General features: G+C 37.0%; 1 protein-coding gene and 1 pseudogene across 1 annotated transcript in view; one reads left to right on the forward strand and one right to left on the reverse strand.

Annotated features, from left to right (window-relative positions):
* The window catches only part of LRRTM4 (leucine rich repeat transmembrane neuronal 4), a 732,047-nt gene that overhangs the window by 268,249 nt on the left and 443,713 nt on the right, over nucleotides 1–20,085 (forward strand). The window lies entirely within an intron of this gene.
* Nucleotides 7,303–8,442, reverse strand: LOC114218873 (putative ribosomal protein uL10-like pseudogene; annotated as a pseudogene).

Consider the following 20,085-nt stretch of genomic DNA (forward strand, 5'->3'; position numbering starts at 1 on the left):
TAAAAAGCCACTCTGGAAAACAGTATGGAGTTTCCTCAAAAAGTTGAAGATAGAGCTACCATACGATCCAGCAATTGCACTACTGGGTATTTACCACAAAGATACAAATGTAGGCATCCGAAGGGGTACGTGCACCCCGATGTTTATAGCAGCAATGTCCACAATAGCCAAACTATGGAAAGAGCCAAGATGTCCATCGACAGATGAATGGATAAAGAAGATGTGATACACACACACACACACACACACACACACACACACACACACACACACACACACAGAGTGGAATATTATACAGCCATCAAAAGGAATGAAGTCTTGCTATTTGCAACAACATGGATGGAACTGGAGGGTATTATGCTGAACGAAATAAGTCAATCAGAGAAAGACATGTATCATATGACCTCACTGATATGAGGAATTCTTAATCTCAGGAAACAAACTGAGGGCTGCTGGAATGGTGGGGGGTGGGAGGGATGGGGTGGCTGGGTGATAGACATTGGGGAGGGTATGTGCTATGGTGAGCGCTGTGAGTTGTGTAAGACTGTTGAATCACAGACCTGTACCTCTGAATCAAATAATACATTATATGTTGCAAAAAAAAAAAAAAAAGAAGAAGATAGCAGGAAGGGAAGAATGAAGGGGGGGAATCAGAGAGGGAGACGAACCATGAGAGACTATGGACTCTGAAAAACAAACAGGGTTCTAGAGGGGAGTGGCGTGGGGGGATGGGTTAGCCTGGTGATGGGTATTAAAGAGGACACATACTGCATGGAGCACTGGGTGTTGTATGCAAACAATGAATCATGGAACACTACATCAAAAACTAATGATGTAATGTGTGGTGATTAACATAACATAATAATAAAAAAAATCATTAGGTTAAAAAAAAGTTTTTATTTATTTATTTATATTAGAGCAGGATCAGGGGAGGGGCATAGGGAGAGGGAAAGAGAGAATCCCAAACAGACTCCCTGCTGAGTACGGACTGCCCCCACCCCACTGCCCAAAAGGCAAGGAGGATCAATCTCAAGACCCTGAGATCACAACCTAAGCAGAAATCAAGAGTTGGGCTCTTAACTGACTGAGCCACCCAGGCACCTGGGATTGAATTTCTTTATAGTTTCACTAGCATTTGGTGTTGTCACTATTTTTAATTCTAGTTCTTCCAGTAGGTGTGTAGTGATGTCTCATTGTGGTCTTAATTAGCATTTCTCTAATGGCTGTTGATGTGAAACATCTTACATGCTTATATGCCACCCTTCTTCAGGGTATCTGATATTCAGGTATCTTCTTCAGGGAAAGTTCATCTTTTTTTTTTTCTTTCTTTTATGGACTTTTTTGGTGTCATGTTTAAAAACTCTTCACCAAGTCTGAAGTCCAAAAGATTTTCTCCTATGTTTTCAAGAAGTGTTATAGTTTTACATTTTTATTTAAATCTATCATCTATTTTGAATTAAGTTTTGTGTAATTTGTGAGGTTTAGGTCGAAATTCATTTTTCTGCCTATGGGTATCATATTGTTTCAGCACAATTTGTTGAAAAGGTTATTCTTCCTCCATTGAATTGCTTTTTACCTTTGTCGAAAAATCAGTTGGCTGTACTTTTGTGTGTTTCTGTATTCTCTCTCCTATTCTTTTTTTTTTTTAATTTTATTTATTTATTCATGAGAGACAGAGAGAGAGAGAGAGAGAGAGAGAGAATGGCAGAGGGAGAAGCAGGCTCCCAAGGAGCAGGGAGCCCGATGCGGGACTTGATCCCAGGACCCTGGGATCATGACCTGAGCCGAAGGCAGACGCTTAACCATCTGAGCCACCGAGGAGCCCTCTCTCTCCTATTCTTTTGACCTTTGCCGATACCATAGTCCTGATATTGTGGCTTATAGTAAGTCTTCAAATCACATGGACTGGTAATTCCTACCACTTTATTATATTTTTCAGAAATGTTACAGATATTTTACTTCTTTAGCCTTTCCGTGTAAGCTTTAGAATAATCTTCTATATACCTACAAAATGTCTTGCTAAGATTTGATAGGAATTGTGTTGTATATGTATAACAATTTACAGAAAATTGATGTCTTTCCTATGTTGAGTCTTCTAATTCATGACCATGTTATATGTTTCCATGTATTTATATCTTCTTTGATTTCATCAGCATTTTATAATTTACAACATATCAGTGTTGTACATATTTTATTAGATGTATATGTAGGTATTACCCTTTTTGGAGGGTTTGGAACTGGTATTGTATTTTTAATTTTGATCTTGATGTGTTCATTGCTAGTATATAAAAATGCAATTGACTTTTTTTTAGTGTTTATGTTGTACTATGTGACATTTCTGAACTCAAATATAAATTATAGAATTGTTTTGTAGATTTTTGGAATTTTCTACATAAACAATCAGGTCATCTGCAAATAGAAATTATTTATTTTCCAATCTGAGTGCCTTTATTTCCTTTACTTAACTGTATCCTTTTGGCTATAATTTCCAATAGTAGTGGTGAGACTGGATAAACTTGTCTTATTCCGAAACTTAGAGAAAAAGCATTCAGTCTTTTACCACTAGCTGTAGATTATTTGTAGTTTTCTTTTTTTTTTTAAAGCAAGTTAGAGAGTCTAATAGCAAGTCTATTCCTAGTTTTCTAAGAATTATTACCATGAGTGGGTGTTGAAATTTGCCAAATGCTTTTTCTGCATCAATTGGTAGGATCATGTAATTTTTCATGTAATTTTTCTTTCTTACTCTCTTAATATAGAAGGTTATATTTCTTGGATTTGGAATATTGATTTAGTCTTGCATCCCGAGAATAAACTCATTTAGTTATGATGTACTAGTTTCTTATGTTTTTCTGAATTCTATTTGCTAATGTTTTGTTCAGAATTTTTTTATCTATATATATGAGGAATATTGATCTGTTGTTTCTTCCCTCCCTCACTCCTTTACTTCTTCCTTCCTTCTTTCCTCCCTTCCTTCTTCCTTCCTTTTCTCTCTCTCTTTCTCTCTTTCTACCATTTTTGTCATCTGGATTTGTATTAGGGTAATTATTAGTTGTATCAAATGAGTTGGAAATTCTTTACTCTTCTATTTTTTTTATATGAGCTTGCTTAAAATTAGTTCTTGATTTTTTTGTTAGTTCTTTTAAAAATGTTTAGTATGCTTTTCTAATGAAACTATTTGAGCCTGGAGATTTCTTTTTCAGAATTTCGTTGAATAAACAATTTAATTTCTTAAGAGTTATGGAGCTGTTTACATTATCTATTTCATGTTGGCTGAGTAATGCTAATTTGTGCTTTCAAGAATTGGTCCATTTCATCTGTGTTGTCAAATTAATTTGTGTAGAGTTATTTGTATTGTTCCGTTATTATCCCTTTGATACCAGTAGAGGCTATAGAGATATCTCCTATATCATTCATGACATTGATGTCTTCTCTCTCTTTTTCTAATCTGTTACACCAGAGATTTGTCAGTTTTACTGATCTTTTCCAAAAACCCGATATTTTTATATAGTTTTTCTTCATTATTTCTGTTTCCTCACTTCATTAATTTCTGCTAGTTTTGTTTCTTTGGTTATTATTTCCTTCCTTCTGCATGCTTTGGGTTTATTATTGTTCTTCTTTGTCTAGTTTCTTGATGTGAAAGCTTAGATTATTGATTTGAGATTTTTCTCTTTTGCTAACAGGCATCTAGTGATATGCATTTCCCTTTATCACTACTTTAGCTGCATCCCACTTATATTGATGTGTTAATTTCATTCTGTTAAGTTTATTCTTTTTCTACTTCCTTTAATATTTCCTCTTTGATTTCTGGATCACTTAGAAATTGAGTGTTTAGTGGCACCTGGGTGGCTCAGTCATTAAGCCTCTGCCTTCAGCTCAGGTCATGATCCCAGGGTCCTGGGATCGAGCCCCACATTGGGCTCCCCGCTCTGCGGGAAGCCTGCTTCTCCCTTTTCCACTCCCCCCTGCTTGTGTTCTCTCTCTTGCTTTGTATTTCTGTCAAATAAGTAAACAAAATCTTTAAAAAAAAGAAATAGAGTGTTTAATTTCCAAGCATTTGGAGGTTGCCCTGTTATTGCTCTAATATTGATTTTCTACTCTGATGCTATTGCGGTCAGAGAATACACTACATATGAATTAAATTCTTTTTAAAATTTTGAGTTTGTTTTATGGTTAAGATATGGTCTCTTTTGGTAAACGTTCTGTGGACAAAATGTGTAATCTATGGTTATTAGGTGTTACAGCCTATAAATGTGTATTAGATCCTGTTGGTTAATAACAATGTTGACTTCTTTTATATTTTTGCTGACTTATGTCTAGTTGTCTATCACTGCTTAGGGATGAGTGTGGGAAGGTTAACTATAATTGTGGATTGGCCTATTCTTTCACTCTACCAGTTTAATTTCACATATTTTACAGCTTTGCTGTTTGGTTTATACGCATTTACTATTGTTGTCTTATTGGTGGATTGGCCCTTCTCACTATGTAATGCCCCACTCTGTTCCTGATAATTTTCTTTGCTGGGAAGTCATCCTCGTCTGATATATTGATACAGCCACTCCTGTTTTCCTTTGGTTATTTGCATATTCTTTATAAATACTTAGACTTTCAACCTCCATATGTCATTATACAGGTATTCCCCACTTTTTGAAAGTTTGCGTTATGCCACTTCACTTTTATGAAAGATCTACATTAGTACCTGTTTCCATTAACCTAAAGAAATCCTAAGAGGATTTTCACTTTAATGAAAAAAGGCAAAAAGAGCGTTCAGTGTTTCTTTTGCAATGAGCCGTTATAGAGGTAGCGCCAACCAGTAGCAGCAAGAGGTGCTCCACCAAGCTCCTTCCCCAGGAAGGATGCTCAGCTTCTCAGCATTAAGCCTCCCTAGCTTTGAAATATGTCTATGAGCATCTGTTTTTTATCTTGATTTATTTTGTGCATCCATTAGCAAGATGTGTCCTCAGGAATCAGAAAAGCCTAAGAGAGGTTATTTTTGGGATCTGGGAATGCTAGAAAAAATTTTCCATATAAATTAATGATAATTGCTTCTTCACTTTATGCCATGTTGTGGCTTATGGAAGGTTACATAAGAGCACTCTACTTAGTGAGGGAAACCTGTATTTTAAGTGAGGTTCTTGTATAGCATACAGTTGCATCATAATTTTAAATATACTCTTGCAATCTTTATTTTTTAATTGTTGTAATTAGATTATTTACATATAATGCAATTACTGATATGTCAAGAGCTTATGACTATCATTTTATTTTTTGTTTTCTGATCTATTTGTTTTTCAGTTCTGTGTTTTCTTTTTCTTCTCTTCCTATAGGTTACTTGAACATTGTTTAGAATTCCATTTTAATTTATCTGTGATGTCTGTAAGTGTATCTCTTTGTTCAGAATTTTTAATTATTTGCTTTAGGATTTATATTGTATCTACATAACTTATAACAGTCTACTGGTGTCAACATATGATTAGTTGGAGTAAAGTATGCAAACTTTTTCTACCCTTACATTATTCTACCTTACCTCAATTATAATTATCTTAAATATTTCCTGAGAGCTAAAGTAGTTTTATAATTTTTGCTTCAAAAATTCACTGAGCGCTAAAGTAGACAGTTTTATAATTTTTGCTTCAAACATCAGGTATAATTTAGAAAACTTAATAGGAGAAGGGAAGTCTATTGTATTTGCCCATAATTTTGCTTTGTTGTTTTGTTCTTCTTTTTTGATGTTTCAAAATTTGTTCCTTTATCATTTCTTTTCTGTTTAGATAACTTCCTTAAGCCATTATTTTAGGGTAAATCTTCTGGCAACAATTCTTGTTCAATTTTTGTTTCTGTTTTGTTTATTTTATTTTATTTTCCATCATCTGAGACACTCTTGAATTCCTCTTTATTTCTGAAGTTTATTATTCTTGGGTGTGTGTTCTGGAATGAAGTTCTTTTATTTCAGCACTTTAAAACATACTACTTCTGGGATGCTTGGGTGGCTCAGTTGGTTAAACGTCTGCCTTTGGCTCAGGTCACGATCCCAGGGGCCTGGGATCTAGTCCCCCTTTGGGCTCATTGGGCTCCTTGCTCAGCGGGGATCCTACTTCTCTCTCTGCCTGATGCTCTCTCTGCTTGTTCTCTCTTTCTCTCTCTCTGACGAAAAAAAAAATGCTACTTCCTTTTGGCCTCCATGAATTCTTATCAGGAATTCACTATCATTAGAAAATTTTCCCCTATAGGTAGGGTGTTGTTTCTCTCTGTTTGCTTTCAAAATTTTTCTTTTCCTTTAATTTTCAAAAGTTTACTGTTAAGTCTGGGCATGAATTCCTTTGGTCTATCTTGTTTGGGATTTTCTCAGTTTAATGTATGTCTAATTTGGGGAAGTTTTCAACTTCTATTTCTTTGAATACTTTTCCCAACTCTGCCCTTTTCTCCTTCTCCAGAACTCTGATAACGTGTATGTTAGATCCTTTGTAATAGTCCCACAGATCCCTGAATCCCTATTTTTGCATTATTTTCCAAATTATATTCTTTCTGTTCAAATTGCATAATTTCTATTGTTCTCCCTCCAGGGTTCTTATTTATATTTTCTATTTCTTTGCTAAGGATTTCTGTTTTAAAAAATATATCACATATGTTCATAATTGTTCATAGACGCATTTTTATGATGAATGATTTAAAATTCTTGTCAGATATTTCTAACATTTATATCACTTAATCACTTAAGTGTTGGCAATCTGTTGATTATCTTTTCTCATTTAAGTTGAGATCTTCCTGGCTCTTTGCATGTCAAGAGATCTTTGAATTAAGTCCTAGATATTTGGGGGACTATGTATGAAACTTTGGATCTCATTTAAGTCTTGGTTTGGCTAGCCTTCTTTGACACTAGTCTGGCAGGGGAAGGGAGAGTACCGCTCAGTACTGCCAGGTACAGTGAAAGTCCTGATTCTCTACTCAGCCTCCTTTGACTGTAGAGGAGGTAACTTCTTTTTGCTACTGAGTAGTGATGAAGTCCTGACTATCTACTAACATCACCTCAGTCAAGAATAAGGAGGGGTACCCTGTTACCTTCAGGTGGATATAGAAGTACAGGATTCCCACATGGTCTCCACCGATGTCAAAGGAGAAAAATAAAGACAGCCTAGATGCCACTCATTCTTGCAAGGATAAAAGTCCTGGCTCACCACTCAGACTTATCTGATCCATCGTAATCGACAGCAGGGTTAGGCAATTTTTTTTTTTTTTTTAAGAGAAGTAAGCCTTTATTTCCTTGTTTCACAAATAAAGTTGGCTGAATCAGTTGCTTTTCAGTGCTTAGTGCAAGAGACCAAATCCCCTCTCCTTGTCTGACTCCTGTGACTCTTCTTTGCTTCAGCCTTGGCTGGGGCTGCAGCAGCAGCAGGTGCAGCAGTGGTGGTGGTGGCCACAGGGGAAGTAGCAACAAATGCAGATGGATCAGCCAAGATGGTCTTGATCTTTTCAGCAAGTGGGAAGGTGTAGTCAGTCACCACAGACAAAGTCAGGACCTGCTTGTATCCTTTGATGGTAGAATGGGGCACTGATGCAATGGTCAGGTAACCTATCTGCAGACATACACTGGCAACACTGGGGACACTTGCCATGAAGCGAGAATGCAGAGTTTCCTCTGTGATGTCAAGCACTTCAGGGTTGTAGATGCTACCATTGTCAAACACCTACTGGATGGTCGTCCCAAAGGAGAAGGGGGAGATGTTCAGCATGGTTAGCAGTATGGCTTCGCTGGTTCCCACTTTGTCTCCAGTGTTAAACATTTGCACATCACTCAGGATTTCAGTGGTGTCCCTGGAGATTTTAGTGGTGATGCCTAAATCCTGGAAGTACAAGGTCTTCTCAGGCCCCAGACCAGTGTTCTGGGCTGACACAGAGACTTTACGTGGGGCTATGCCACCAGTACAGGTAGCAGCTGACACCTTATTGGCCAGCAGTATGTCCCTGATCTCAGTGAGGTCCTCCTTGGTGAACACAAAGCCCACATTCCCCCTAATGTGAGGTCATAGTTTCTGCACAGCAGGGTTGTTCTCCAGATGCCTTCAGATGACCTTGTGTATCATGGTGTTCTTGCCCATCAGTCCCACAGCCTTCCCATGGAGGGACATGTGGATCTGCTGCATCTGCTTGGAATCCATGTTGCCTGCTCCCACAATAAAGCATTTTGGCTATTCATCTAAAAGTTGGATGATCTCGGAGCATCTTGGTGGCTCAGTCGGTTGAGCATCTGCCTTTGGCTCAGGTCATGATCTCAGGGTCCTGGGATTGAGCCTGGCATCGGGCTCCCTGCTCAGTGGAGAGTCTGCTTCTCCCTCTCACTCTCCCTGTCACTCCTGCTCTTAATCTCAAAAAAAAAATTAATTAATAAAGTTGGAAGATCTCAAGGAAGTGTTTGGACTTCTGGGTCACCCTATCTTCCCTAGGCATTATGGTGGTGCATCAGGGATTGCCATGCAGGGTTTAAAGACAGTGTCACTTTCATGAGGATGCCTGAAGAGAGGAAGGGCAAATTTTTATAACTAGTGGAGAGTGGAAGTCTAGGTTACATCCTAGGCATTTGCTGGTGTGAGTAGAGGTGGGACTACAATTTCTTCTGTGCTTTTTGGATAGAGTAAAGTAGCTGTTTTCTAAAAGTTTTTGTTTGTTTTTTTGTTTAAGTCATGCTAGACTGTCCCTTTTATGATCCTTTTAAAACCAAACAGGAGCAAACTTTTGTTAGGGCTTTTATTGTCTGTGCCCATTGACATTTACAAGTTACTGGCTTTTGTAACACCAAGTCTGCAATATATAAAGATAAAAGAAAACCCACAGACTCAGCACTGTTATTTCCTGGATGCCAAGGTCCCTTGCCAGTCTGCCTTCTTCTCTCCAGTATTTTTTAATGTAATTAGTGGAAAGAGTAGAGGATTACTTCTTTATTTTTTAGGAAAGAGAAGTCTTTTCTTATTCCTTTTAATTTTGCTACCAAAGTTTTAAGTGATTAATTTCTAAGTCATCTGGATTACATCTTTAACAGTTTAGCTCTCTGATGCAGAAGAAAACTCTGCCATCAATATGTGTGTGTGTGTGTGTGTGTGTGTGTGTGTGTGTATTGTGTGTATATGTATATGTATATTATACGTATATTTTTTTTAAAGATTTTACTTATTTATTTGACAGAGAGAGACACAGGGAGAGAGGGAATACAAGCAGAGGGAGTGGGAGAGGGAGAAGCAGCCTTCCTGAGGAGCAGGGAGCCCGATGTGGGGCTCGATCCCAGGACCCTGGGATCATGACCTGAGCCGAAGGCAGATGCTTAATGACTGAGCCACCCAGGCGCCCCTATATACATATATTTTTTTTCTTGCTAACTCACTGCACTTGTGCTTCACTGAAACTTCAGAAAGGTCATCTCAGAGATTGGTTTGTTTTGGTTTTAATCAGTTATACCCAAAAGGAAGCAAAATGTTTATATTCACTCTAGTTTTCTTTTCCAGTTCAGAAACCCTCTAATCTGAAGAGTCTTAACTTAGGGAGCTAGACAATCATGGAGTGATAGCAGCAAGCATGGCATTGTTCTGTCTCCATTTTGATTGTACCATTAGAATTTGGTTAGGACACTGCTCGTATTCTCTCAGAGGCTCATTTAACCCCACTTACTAGAGAAACAAATAAAAACCCAAACCTCTTTGCCAAACAAGTCCAGCTGCCCTAAGTATAAGCAAGGAGGAATATTGCCAACACAGGGTCCTTACTCTGTGTCATTTCAGGCATCTGTGACCTTCCCCAAGGCCATAGTTGAATCAAGATTTATACCTCCTATCTTTTCCAGCGACTTCTCATCCCTGATCCCAGAGATTCTAAAATAAGAGTGCATATCTATTGGAATCTGCTTCACATACTTGAGGGCAATAGTTGTCTTGAATTGGTGAATGGTGGGTCATTGGCTTATCACCTGGTCTAGTTGTTTCTGTAGTATATCTTGCCTAAAAGCCTCAAAGTTTCTTGCATATTATTATCTGTCACAAAGTGTGTGGGACTATTGACATTTTTAAAAATTTTGTTTTAGATTAACTTAATTATGCCTCTAAGCCCCCATTTTTCCAGGCTGGTGGAAAATTTAATCTCAGAAATTCTTATATTCTAACAATTACCATGTACCCTAATATCACCTTCAGAGAGACAAGCTCTTCCTGGACTTTATTTAGGGCTATAACAGTGAAGGTTTTGCCAACAAGATACCATGTACCCATAACAGCCTTTAGCAGTGGAAGAGGCCAGGGGATGAATGCACACAGTGGAACCAAACAGTTACAAGTCAAATATTGTCTCTACTAGTAGTTGGGCCGCATTGTGTATTATATAACTTCTCTTTGCCTCAGTTTTTTTTATCTGTAAAATGTAAATTCTTGTATGTGATCTCAGAATATTTTATTGAGGATTAAATGAATAAATGCAGGTGAAGTTCTCCAAACAATGCCTCGCACACAGCAAGCTCTAGACGTGCGTTTGATATTGTGTTCCCTTGAGGTCTTGCCTTCTCCGTGGGGTACTACGGTTTCCCAAGGACATAGATTAGTTAGCCCCCTTCTCAATTTCAGTCCTTCCCATCTAGTTGCTTCTTTCTAAATTCTCCTTTCCCCTCCATTTCCCTCAAAATCCTAGGAATCCTCTTTGCTAAGCTTAAAATTGCACAAAAGGAGAAGAAGCACTTTTAACTTTTATCTGGTCATCCAAAATCTGTGGCAAAAAAAACAAAGCCCAGCTACTTTCTGGATATGGAAGAAGGGCACATACACAGACAACATGTAAATATTATCCTGCCACACATGATCCAAGCCTTTGATCATTTCAGTGGGAATGTTGGAGAGCACTAGAATTTGAAAGCTATTTGTTTAAGCGTTTTTCTTTGTGAAAAGATTTCAGGGTTTTGGGGGTTTTTTTTAAATCTATTTTCTGCTAGCTGGTGTCCTACAGAATTTATGATTTCTTCAGAATTACAGAGAAATTGTTTTTACTATATATGCATTAAGATAATATTAATAAAATTATAGTAATACAGAATTGAAAAGGGGGCATATCCCTTTGGGTGCCACCTATATGGAAATAGACAAAGTATATAACCTACTTATACAAAACTAAAAAACGTACATCAAGCTTTTCACTTTGGGTTTATTCATTCACTGTTAAATGTGTCTATAATTTCATATTATGATTTTTTTATTACTTGTGATTTTCTATTAATAGTGCTTATATTATTATAGTTATATAAAGTTTGATATTTGAGCTTACTTCATGGATTTCAGGCTCAAATGGTACTTAGAATTGATTTTCTAGGAAGTATGGTTTTGATGACATAGAAAGTAAAAATCATTTTTATTCCAGTTGGATAGGGGTCTAAAATAATTATCTTTATTTGGTATCAATATTTCATGTCCATGCTTTACAACTATAAAAATCTGATTTTGTGCCCATATTTTAATTTGCAATGAATGTATATAAGTATATATCTATACATAACACTCTTTTTTGTGTTCATGGTTTTATTTTACAAATGAATGCATACATGTATATTTTATATATTTATAAAAACAGTTATGGAATGAATAAGTCATGGGAATAAAAGGGACACTATAGGGAATTTAGTCACTGATATTATAATAGCATTGTATGGTGACAAATGGTAGCTACACTTGTGAGCATAACATATTGTATAGCAAAGTTGGATCAATATGCTGTAGATCTGGTAGTAATGTAATTTTGTGTGTCAACTATATTCAAATAAAAAAAATTTTAACATATATACATAATTTAAGAAATATAAATAAAACATAAATAAATATATAAAGAAAAGTATGTATAAATTTATATATAAATAGTATATTTACATAATGTATATATAAAATGTTTCAGCAATTTTCAAAAATTATATTTCAATATCTAATTATACTTGTTTTTGGTGCCCTAGAATAGCCAAATTTCAAAGGAAAAATCTCCAAAGTTAAAATAATTTAACATATTGATATAAGTAATACAATTAATATATCATAGTGTTATATTAATTTATATTAATTGATATGTTAATTTTTATTAATAAAATGCCTATATCAGTGTAGCCATTCAATTGATATAAATTATAAAGTATATTATGATTAATGTAAATTATAAAGTGTTAATTTATAATTAATATAAAAACTATCCTATTAAAATGACCAACTGCTTTTATAGGAAGTACTAAATGTAAAAGCACAATTTCTTTTTTTTAAAGATTTTATTTATTTATTTAATAGAGATACAGAGAGCACAAGTAGGCAGAGCGCCAGGCAGAGGGAGAAGGAGAAGCAGGCTCCCCACTGAGCAGGGAGCCCGACGCAGAGCTCGATCTCAGGAACCCGGGATCATGACCTGAGCTGAGGGCAGATGCTTAACTGACTGAGCCACGCAGGTGCCCCAAAAGCACAATTTCAAAATATTAACTAATCTCAATTTTTGTTTGTTTGTTTTTAGAGAGCACAGGGGAGGGGTAGAGGCAGAGGGAGAGAGAGAATCTTAAGCAGGCTCCACTCCCAGTGCAGAGCCCAGTGTGGGGCTCAATCTCAAGACCCTGAGATCATGACTTGAGCCGAAATCAGGAGTTGGACACTTAACCAACTGAGCCAACTAAGCATTGTGGGTAACATTCTTAATTACAGATGTAAACCTAATAGTTTTTGTTTAGTATTACCCATGCATATATTATTGGAAGAATACCTTATTCTGACACTTTTGTGTTGTTCAAAATTTTTTAACTTCTTAACCATCACAAAATGTTGGCAGAGTAACAAGAGCACTGGGAGATGTGGTGAGCACCTAAGTTATGAAAGCTCAAAGCCTGCTTAGATTTATTAGGTGGTTTGTAACTATCAGGCACAGTATCATCAAAACAGTAAAGGATGCTGCAAAGTAATTCTATTCTGAGTGCTATATATGAAGAACAAGTAAATCTATTATTCTTAAAATACCTGCCTAAAAGATACCATTGCTAGAAACTAGAAAACAGAAGAAAGGTTTTTCTGGTTTCTAAACAAAAAGAGGAAGTGTTTCAACAGGTCATATACTGGTGTGATTTTGTGATCATTCAACTCACCTACATCAAATTTCAAGTGAATAAAAGTTGCAGGTACTCAATTTTGTACATTGCATATTTCCCACTCATTAAGTTATATTTTGTTTTAATTTCATATACCATAATAATTCGTTAATTTAAAATGATTTATTAATTTGAAATGTATTTTCAAGTGATTATTATACCATAAAAACAATATTTGACACACTTCTACACTTCCGCTAATCAAAATGTGATGTGCACACCAATCAGTATCATTTTTAAAAATCTCACCCTATTAGAAGTTTGTTTATTTAGAAAATGCAGTAAAAATTGCATTGATTAAAATGGTGAAAAAGTAATTTTGAAAATACTTTGCTGTCTGAGTAATATTCCATTGTGTGTATATACTGCATCTTCTTTATCCATTCATCAGTCGATGGACACTTGGGCTCTTTCCATAATTTGGCTATTGTCAATAATGTTGCTATAAACATTGCGGTACATGTATCCCTTTGAATGAGTATTTTTGTATCTTTGGGTCAATACCTAGTAGTGCAGTTGCTGGATATTTTAACTTTTTGAGGAACCTCCATACTGAGTAACAGGGTTCCCCTTTCTCTGCCTCCTTGCCAACACCTGTTGTTTCCTGTGTTGTTAATTTTAGCCATTCTAAAAAGTGTGAGGTGATCTCTCATTGTGGTTTTCATTTGTATTTCCCTGATGATGAGTGATGTGTCTGTTAGCCATCTGTATTTCTTCTCTGGAAAAATGTCTATTCATGTCTTCTCCCCATTTTTAACTGGATTATTTGTTTTTGGAATATTACTCAGCCATAAAAAGAATAAAATCTTGCCATTTGCAATGATGTGGGTGGAGCTAGGGAGTATTATGCTAAGTGAAGTAAGTCAGTCAGAGACAAAGACAAATACCATAAGATTTCACTCATGTGGAATTTAAGGAACAAAACAAACAAGCAAAGGGTGAAAAAAACAGACACAGAGGCAAACCGAGAAACAGACTTTTAACTAGAGAGAACAAACTAATGATTACCAGAAGGAAAGTAGGTGAAAGGATGGGCTAAACAGGGAATAGGGATTAAGGAGGGCACTCATTGTGATGAGCACTAGCTTTTGTATGGAAGTGATGAATTACTAAATTCTACTTCTGAAACTAATATTACACTGTGTGTTAACTAACTGGAATTTAAATGAAAACTTGGGAAAAACACTTTTAAAATAGTAATTTATGAATATAAGTATAAAACATCACATTTTGCTAGTACTTCTGTATAAACTGGCATTTTTGCCTCTGAGAATAGTCCTGTCAGTTCATCCAGAGGTGTCATATTTTTATTGATAAAAAATCAAAGCAATGGAAACAATGATAATAATATGTTGTATATATGTAAGGAACTTTTATAAAAATTATCACACTTGATCATCCTATCTATATTGTAAGGCAGGCAGGGATTTTGATCTTCATTTTTTTTTTGTTTGTCTGTGTTTATTTCCTTGCTCTTTATTATAATTTTCCTACATGGACAAGTGATATAGTGCTTGAGTTTGCATGTTTTGAACTTTTCTTTTTATTTTTTTAATTTTTTTTATCTTTTTTTAAATTTTTTATTGTTATGTTAATCACCATATATTACATAATTTGTTTTGGTGTAGTGTTCCATGATTCATTGTTTGTTCATAACACCCAGTGCTCCATGCAGAATGTGCCCTCCTCAATACCCATCACCAGGCTAACCCATCCCCCACCCTCCTCCCCTCCAGAAACCTCAGTTTGTTTTTCAGAGTCCATCATCTCTCCTGGTTCGTCTCCCCCTCTGACTTACTCCCCTTCATTCTTCCTCTCCCGCTATCTTCTTCTTTTTCTTTTTTCTTAAAATATGTTGCATTATTTGTTTCAGAAGTACAGATCTGTGATTCAACAGTCTTACACAATTCACAGCGCTCACCGTAGCACATATCTTCCCCAATGTCCATCACCCAGCCACCCCATCCCTCCCACCCCCGACCACTCCAGCAACCCTCAGTTTGTTCCTGAGATTAAGAATTCCTCATATCAGTGAGGTCATATGATACATGTCTTTCTCTGATTGACTTATTTCACTCAGCATAACACCCTCCAGTTCCATCCACGTCGTTGCAAATGGCAAGATCTCATTCCTTTTGATGGCTGCATAATATTCCATTGTGTATATATACCACCTCTTCTTTATCCATTCATCTGTTGATGGACATCTTGGCTCTTTCCACAGTTTGGCTATTGTGGACATTCCTGCTATAAACATTGGGGTGCACATACCCCTTCGGATCCCTACATTTGTATCTTTGGGGTAAATACCCAGTAGTGCAATTGCTGGATCGAATGGTAGCTCTAATTTCAACTATTTGAGGAACCTCCATACTGTTTTCCATAGGGGTTGCACCAGCTTGCATTCCCACCAACAGTGTAGGAGGGTTCCCCTTTCTCCACATCCCCACCAACATCTGTCGTTCCCTGACTTGTTAATTTTAGCCATTCTGACGGGTGTGAGGTGGTATCTCATTGAGGTTTTGATTTGGATTTCCCTGATGCCGAGCGATGTTGAGCAATTTTTCATGTGCCTGTTGGCCATTTGGATGTCTTCTTTGGAAAAATGTCTGTTCATGTCTTCTGCCCATTTCTTGATTGGATTATTTGTTCTTTGGGTGTTGAGTTTGATAAGTTCTTTATAGATTTTGGATACTAACCCTTTATCTGATATGCCATTTGCAAATATTTTCTCCCATTCTGTCGGTTGTCTTTTGGTTTTGTGGACTGTTTCTTTTGCTGTGCAAAAGCTTTTTATCTTGATGAAATCCCAATAGTTCATTTTTGCCCTGGCTTCCTGTGCCTTTGGTGATGTTTCTAGGAAGAAGTTGCTGCGGCTGAGGTCGAAGAGATTGCTACCTGTGTTCTCCTTTAGGATTTGGATGGACTCCTGTCTCACGTTTAGGTCTTTCAACCATTTGGAGTCTATTTTTGTGTGTGGTGTAAGGAAATGGTCCAGTTTCATTCTTCTGCATGTGGCTGTCCAATGTTCCCAACACCATTTGTTGAAGAGACTGTCTTTTTTCCACTGGACATTCTTTCCTGCTTTGTCAAAGATAAGTTGACCATAGAGTTGAGGGTCCATTTCTGGGCTCTCGATTCTGTTCCATTGATCGATGTGTCTGTTTTTGTGCCAGTACCATACTGTCTTGATGATGACAGCTTTGTAATAGAGCTGGAAGTCCGGAATTGTGATGCCGCCAGCTTTGCTTTTCTTTTTCAATATTCCTCTGGCTATTCGGGGTCTCTTCTGGTTCCATACAAATTTTAGGATTATTTGTTCCATTTCTTTGAAAAAAGTGGATGGTATTTTGATGGGGATTGCATTGAATGTGTAGATTGCTCTAGGTAGCATTGACATCTTCACCATGTTGGTTCTTCCAATCCATGAGCATGGAACATTTTGCCATTTCTTTGTGTCTTCTTCAATTTCTTTCCTGAGTATTTTATAGTTTTCTGAGTACAGATCCTTTGCCTCTTTGGTTAAATTTATTCCTAGGTATCTTATGGTTTTGAGTGCAATTGTGAATGGGATCGACTCCTTGATTTGTCTCTCTTGGGTCTTGTTGTTGGTGTATAGGAATGCCACTGATTTCTGTGCATTGATTTTATAGCCTGCTACCTGACTGAATTCCTGTATGAGTTCTAGCAGTTTTGGGGTGGAGTCTTTTGGGTTTTCCACATAAAGTATCATATCATCTTCAAAGAGTGAGAGTTTGACTTCCTCTTTGCCGATTTGGATGCCTTTGATTTCTTTTTGTTGTCTGATTGCTGTGGCTAGGACTTCTAATACTATGTTGAATAGCAGTGGTGAGAGTGGACATCCCTGCCGCGTTCCTGACCTTAGGGGAAAAGATCTCAGCTTTTCCCCATTGAGAATGATATTCGCTGTAGGTTTTTCGTAGATGGCTTTTATGATATTGAGGTATGTACCCTCTATCCCTATACTCTGAAGAGTTTTGATCAAGAAATGATGATGTACTTTGTCAAATGCTTTTTCTGCATCTATTGAGAGGATCATATGATTCTTGTTCTTTCTTTTGTTAATGTATTGTATCACGTTGATTGATTTGCGGATGTTGAACCAGCCTTGCAGCCCAGGGATAAATCCCACTTGGTCATGGTGAATAATCCTTTTAATGTACTGTTGGATCTTATTGGCTAGTATTTTGGTGAGAATTTTTGCATCCATGTTCATCAAGGATATTGGTCTGTAATTCTCTTTTTTGATGGGGTCTTTGTCTGGTTTTGGGATCAAGGTAATGCTGGCCTCATAAAATGAGTTTGGAAGTTTCCCTTCCATTTCTATCTTTTGGAACAGTTTCAGGAGAATAGGTATTAATTCTTCTTGAAATGTCTGATAGAATTCCCCTGGGAAGCCATCTGGCCCTGGGCTTTTGTTTGTTGGGAGATTTTTGATGACTGCTTCAATTTCCTTAGTGGTTATAGGTCTGTTCAGGTTTTCTATTTCTTCCTGGTTCAGTTTTGGTAGTTGATACATCTCTAGGAATGCACCCATTTCTTCCAGGTTATCTAATTTGCTGGCATAGAGTTGCTCATAATATGTTCTTATAATTGTATTTCTTTGGTGTTGGTTGTGATCTCTCCTCTTTCATTCATGATTTTGTTGATTTGGGTCATTTCTCTTTTCTTTTTGATCAGTCTGGCCAGGGGTTTATCAATCTTGTTAATTCTTTCAAAGAACCAGCTCCTAGTTTCGTTGATCTGTTCTACTGTTCTTTTGGTTTCTAGTTCATTGATTTCTGCTCTGATCTTTATTATTTCTCTTCTCCTGCTGGGTTTAGGCTTTATTTGCTGTTCTTTCTCCAGCTCCTTTAGGTGTAGGGTTAGATTGTGTTTTTGAGACCTTTGTTGTTTCTTGAGAAAGGCTTGTATTGCTATATACTTTCCTCTCAGGACTGCCTTTGCTGTATCCCAAAGATTTTGGACAGTTGTGTTTTCATTTTCATTGGTTTCCATGAATTTTTTTAATTCTTCTTTAATTTCCAGGTTGACCCATTCATTCTTTAGTAGGATGCTCTTTAGCCTCCATGTATTTGAGTTCTTTCCGACTTTCCTCTTGGGACTGAGTTCTAGTTTCAAAGCATTGTGGTCTGAAAATATGCAGGGAATGATCCCAATCTTTTGGTACCGGTTGAGACCTGATTTGTGACCTAGGATGCGATCAATTCTGGAGAATGTTCCATGGGCACTAGAGAAGAATGTGTATTCCGTTGCTTTGGGATGGAATGTTCTGAATATGTCTGTGAAGTCCATTTGGTCCAGTGTGTCATTTAAAGTCTTTATTTCCTTGTTGATCTTTTGCTTAGATGATCTGTCCATTTCAGTCAGGGGGGTGTTAAAGTCCCCCACTATTATTGTATTGTTGTCAGTGTGTTTCTTTGCTTTTGTTATTAATTGTCTTATATAATTGGCTGCCCCCATGTTCGGGGCATAGATATTTACAATTGTTAGATCTTCTTGTTGGATAGACCCTTTAAGTAGGATATAGTGTCCTTCCTCATCTCTTATTACAGTCTTTGTTTTAAAATCTAGTTTGTCTGATATAAGGATTGCCACCCCAGCTTTCTTTTGGTGTCCATTAGCATGGTAAATGGTTTTCCACCCCCTCACTTTCAATCTGGGGGTGTCTTTGGGTCTAAAATGAGTCTCTTGCAGACAGCATATGGATGGGTCTTGTTTTTTAATCCAATCTGATAGCCTGTGTCTTTTGATTGGGGCGTTGAGCCCATTTACATTCAGGGTAACTATTGAAAGTTATGAATTTAGTGCCATTGTATTGCCTGTAAGGTGACTGTTACTGTATGTTGTCTGTGTTCCTTTCTGATCTTTGCTGCTTTTAGGCTCTCTCTTTGCTTAGAGGACCCCTTTCAATATTTCTTGGAGGGCTGGTTTCATATTTGCAAATTCCTTTAGTTTTTGTTTGTTCTGGAAGCTTTTTATCTCTCCTTCTATTTTCAATGACAGCCTAGCTGGATATAGTATTCTTGGCTGCATATTTTTCTCGTTTAGTGCTCTGAAGATATCTTGCCAGTCCTTTCTGGCCTGCCAGGTCTCTGTGGATAGGTCTGTTGCCAATCTAATATTTTTACCATTCTAGGTTACATATCTCTTCTCCCGAGCTGCTTTCAGGATTTTCTCTTTATCTCTGAGACTCGTAAGTTTTACTATTAGATGTCGGGGTGTTGACCTATTTTTATTGATTTTGAGAGGGGTTCTCTGTGCCTCCTGGATTTTGATGCCTGTTTCCTTCCTCACATTAGGGAAGTTCTCTGCTATTATTTGCTCCAATATACCTTCTGCCCCCCTCTCTCTTTCTTCTTTCCTGGGATCCCAATTATTCTAATGTTGTTTCATCTTATCGAATCACTTATCTCTCGAATTCTGCCCTCGTGATTCTGTAGTTGTTTCTCCCTCTTTTTCTCAGCCTCTTTACTTTCCATCATTTGGTCTTCTATATCACTGATTCTCTCTTCTGCCTCATTTATCCTAGCAGTTAGTGCCCCCATTTTTGATTGCACCTCATCAATAGCCTTTTTGATTTCGACTTGGTTAGATTTTAGTTCTTTTATTTCTCCAGAAAGGGTTTCTCTAATAACTTCCACGCTTTTTTCAAGCCCAGCTAGTATCTTTAAAGTCATGATTCTGAACTCTAGGTCCGACATCGTACTAATGTCCGTATTGAGTAGGTCCCTGGCTGACGGTACTACCTCTTGTTCTTTTTGCTGAGGTGATTTTTTTCGTCTTGTCATTTTGTCCAGAGGAGAATAGGTGAATGAGAGAACAAAATGCTAACAGGTTTACAACGTCCCCAGCAAATATACTGTATACAAATCAGAAAAGACCTGAAACCAGGGGAAAAGAAAGGGAAAGAAAGAAAAAAGAAAGAGAAAAAAAAAAAG

The sequence above is a fragment of the Eumetopias jubatus genome, unplaced genomic scaffold, assembly GCF_037043125.1.
Source record: "Eumetopias jubatus isolate StellerSeaLion01/CBP00866 unplaced genomic scaffold, mEumJub1_p1.0 scaffold_9, whole genome shotgun sequence".
In the NCBI taxonomy this organism is placed as follows: domain Eukaryota; kingdom Metazoa; phylum Chordata; class Mammalia; order Carnivora; family Otariidae; genus Eumetopias; species Eumetopias jubatus.